Below are 4172 nucleotides of genomic sequence, written 5' to 3' on the forward strand. Positions count from 1 at the left end.
ATTTTTAAAAACTCCAGTATCGGGTGGTGGTGGCACACGCCTTTAATCCCAGCACTTGGGAGGCAGAGGCAGGCGGATTTCTGAGTTTGAGGCCAGCCTGGTCTACAGAGTGAGTTCCAGGACAGCCAAGGCTACACAGAGAAACCCTGTCTCGAAAAATGTAGTGTCCGACCAGCGGATCTACACGGTCGTGGGTAACTTCGAACTGGAGGTTGGATAAGACCTGTGGAATAAACGGGTCGAGAAACAAAGAGATGGACGCTAAGTAAATGTATAAAAGCATGCTTTACTTGTGGTGAAATGAGTTTTTATAGCAGGCGGCAAAAATGAAACCACAACATTCAAACTTAGCACATGCATAACATAAACACAGTAGCAGTTGAAAAGATGCTGGTTCTCAGCAGCAATACATCTCAGGTGGTCTGTTTAAGCAGGCAGTCTGTTTATGGTGCAAGGACTGCAAACAGTAGGCTTAGAAGTTAGCTGTAAGTCCATCTTTGATTTCAGATCAGCTGCAGTGTTTGTGGGCTATTGTCTTGCACCACAGGTGGCCGGCTTCAGCGGAGGACTGTCAGTTCCGCTTTCTGATTCTCAGAGCTCAGGCAGAGGAACGCTAGTTCATTGCAGCGTTAGTTCGGGCAGAACAAAGGAAGCCAACAGAAAAAAACAAACAAACAAAAAAATTCCTTTTTCTTCTCCTTTCCTCCGCCATTGTGTGCAGTACGCTTGACTTGGCTTCTCGCCAAGTCTTCTCACAAGACTTTCAGAATCAAGAGATTCCTGGCCAAGAAATAAAAGCAAAATTGTCCTATTCCTCAGTGGATCCGGATGAAAACTGATAACAAAATCAGGTACAACTCTAAGAGAAGACACTGGAGGAGAACGAAGCTGAGTTTGTAAGGATTCACACAGTGGCAAGACTGAATTGGGGCCATCGATCAGTCCTACCAGATAGATTTCAACATTTTTAACCTGGAGTCTTGCTCATGTCTTAGAGTGTTTGTCCAGTAATAAAATATAGAATCTTTCAAAAACAAAAAACAAACAAACAAACAAACAAACCCTCCAGTATCAATTCAAGGCCAGCCTGGTCTACAGAGTGAGTTCCAGGACAGCCAGGGCTATACAGAGAAACCCTTTCTCAAAAAACAAAAAACAAAAAGGAACCTCCAGTATCTCTGACCTGCATTGCTTTTTGATGTTTTGTGTTTTACACAGGGTCTCATGTAGCCCATGTTGGCTTCAAACTCTATGCAGTATAGGTGTGTAAACTGCATTTTTATAAATAACTGGGTTTAAGGTTGGGGCATAGTGGCTCATACCTGTAACCACCACACTTGAGAGTCTAATGCAGCAGTTTCCAACCTGTGGGTCAGGACCCCATGAAGCAGAAATTTCTGGTTTATTTGGAAAGTTAGTTATTCAAATGATGTTTTGCTGGGCCACACAGGTGAAAGGATGTCTTGCTAAAGCAGGCATGAGAATGAATGTTTCCCTGAAGCAGACACAGGTGAAGGGATGTTTTTATATAGCAGACACGGGAAAGGATACATGCATGATGCAGGAGTATAAATATGACCCCACAGACAGTGGGAGAGGAGCATTGGTTTGGTTTGCCCTGCCTTGATATTCTTCACCTAAAGACATGCATTTACTGGTTCACCTTGCATAGCATTATTGAGCGCAGCTTGTGTAACACCAACATTGAGAGAAACTTGCCCAAGAACTGCTTGTGAAGTTTCTGCGGCAGCTTGCCACTTCAGTGGCCTTGCCTCATGCTGGTTGGCAAGCCTCGTGGTTACTTCAGGATTGAATTAAGGCTGCTGGTTCATGCATGGTGTCTGCCTGCCTAGAGGACTGGTCTGCAGCTGCTGAGTCATATTTGGTGTTTGCTACAGGACTGAACTGCTGATGAAGAAGATCGAGCTCGCACCCAAAGAACTATTGTTGAACAGGTCCACTTCCTAATGTTTCTTTTCCACTACCTCTGGTGGGTAGCCAGCTAGAGGAAAAGTTGAATGCTTATTAACATAGGCTGCAAATTTTATGCAGAATCCCATTGTAGAATCCCATTGGGGATCAATGACCCTTTCACAGGTGTCACCTAAGAATGTTTGAAAATACAGGTATTTACAATAGATTCATAACATTAGCAAGGTTGGATGTATAAAGTAACAACAAAAATAATTTTATAGTTGGGGGTCACCACCATGTGAGGAAGTGTTTTAAAGGGTTACAGTATTAGGAAGGTTGAAAACCACTGTTCTAAAATATTGAGAATCTGAGGCCTCTGGTATACAGTGAAATCCCATCTCAAACAACAATAAAAAACAAACAAAAATCAAGCTGGCTTTAGGGACTTGATAGACAGCTCATCAGCAAGTCTATTTATTTTTGTTCTGTTTTTCCAAGACACAGTTTCTCTGTGTAGCTTTGGCATTCTGGAACTCACTCTGTAGACTAGGCTCGTCTCAAACTCACAGAGATCTGCCTACCTCTGCTTCCTGGAGGCTGGGATTAAAGGCATGTGCCACCAACTGGTGGTAGACCTTATCTTTTAATGGCTGGCTAGCTGCTCTCATGTCCCCAGAGGTTCCTTCAACCTTACACCCTATCCCTCATCACCAAGTCTTAGGGGCACCACAACACTGCCTTCTGGGAATCCTAGTCACCAGCTAAGAGTGCCTATTGCTTCTGTAGAGGACCTGAATTCAATGAACAAATAGAAGGAGTGAAGCTGTGTTATGGAGTTTGTGACCCCTGGGGAAGACTCAATCCAACTATAATTAAAAGATGTATTCATTACGGGCTAATCTGTGAGCCAAACTTGAGATCAGGTTGAGGAAGGGGTAAAGGCGCAGGACTTTAAAAGGGGGAAAACCACATGAAGACCTTCAATATCTATCTATACAAGCAACAAAAACTGTTCCATTCTACCAAGTTACGTGATAAAGGCAAGTTAGAACAATCTTTGGGTATCTGCGTAAGCAAGTTGCAGAAGCTAATAAACAAACAAACAAACAAACAAAGCAGTTACATTTTTGAGTGGTTAATGAGAACTTATCTTAGAAGGACTGGAGTCAGAGACAATTAGTTGGTAGCTACCAAGATGGGTTGCACAGTATAAAACAGAGCTTCTTTAGCCATAGCAACTGGATGCTGTCTGTGTTCAGGTTTACAGAGCAGGGACTCTGAGACTTGTAAGGGGCTTGTCCTTGACTCCAAAAACCACCACCAGCATCCCATGCCTCTCACAGTTAACAATGCTGTGTCTTCTTGCTGAAGAACTTCATCTTGGGATTAGCTTGTGACTTCCCTCTTACAGACCTTTCTTCAACAGCCCCAAGAAGTCAAAGTGAGGAGAAAGTGTGGCGAAAACTGCAGGGAACCTAGGTGGGTCATTGACAAAGAACTACAGCAGCCCAAGTAAGGGACTTGCGCCCCACAGCCTGTGATGCAATCCTCCTACTGGTCCCAGCTTCTCACTGTGCTTCCAATTCAGGAGAAACTTCTCAGCCCTTCCGGTCACAGCCCTCTTCCCCACCACCCGGGTCTCTCCCTCTTCCCTCTCCTTCTCTCTTTCAACACCTTCTCCTCCCTTCACACAGGCACGCAGCACACACACACACACACACGTAAGCACGCTCCCACACATTCCCTCACAAAGTGTTCCTGTGCTCTACATAAGCCCACAGGCCTCACATTCTAGTTGCAACTGGCGACTTCTCTATATCCAAATCAGGAGCTCCAATTTCGAGACAATGGTTTTGATCCCTTCTCCTACCGCCCTTGGATTTAGGTTGAATTAATTTTGCGAAGCACTGAGAACCCTGCAGGGTATTTGGGGACTGGACTGTAAATTGCCTGCATCCGTTGTTTTCTGGGAAATGTAGTTCAAACCGAGTGTTTCGAGCCACAGTGACTTATGGGAATAACAAGCAAGCGCACCAAATCCTCCTTCGTGTGACACCTGCCACAATATCTGCTCTAAGCTCGTTCACGGAGAATTCCTCTGGGGCAGATGTCTAGAAAGGATCCCAGGAGGTCCCGAAAAGACCATGAACCTAGAAATCTAAAAAGCGGAATCTGGGTTTCAGGCTGCCGGTGAACCTAGGTCTTGGTCTCTTTCTCTTTCTCTCTCTCTCTCTCTCTCTCTCTCTCTCTCTCTCTCT

The sequence above is a fragment of the Mastomys coucha genome, unplaced genomic scaffold (genome assembly GCF_008632895.1).
Source record: "Mastomys coucha isolate ucsf_1 unplaced genomic scaffold, UCSF_Mcou_1 pScaffold21, whole genome shotgun sequence".
In the NCBI taxonomy this organism is placed as follows: domain Eukaryota; kingdom Metazoa; phylum Chordata; class Mammalia; order Rodentia; family Muridae; genus Mastomys; species Mastomys coucha.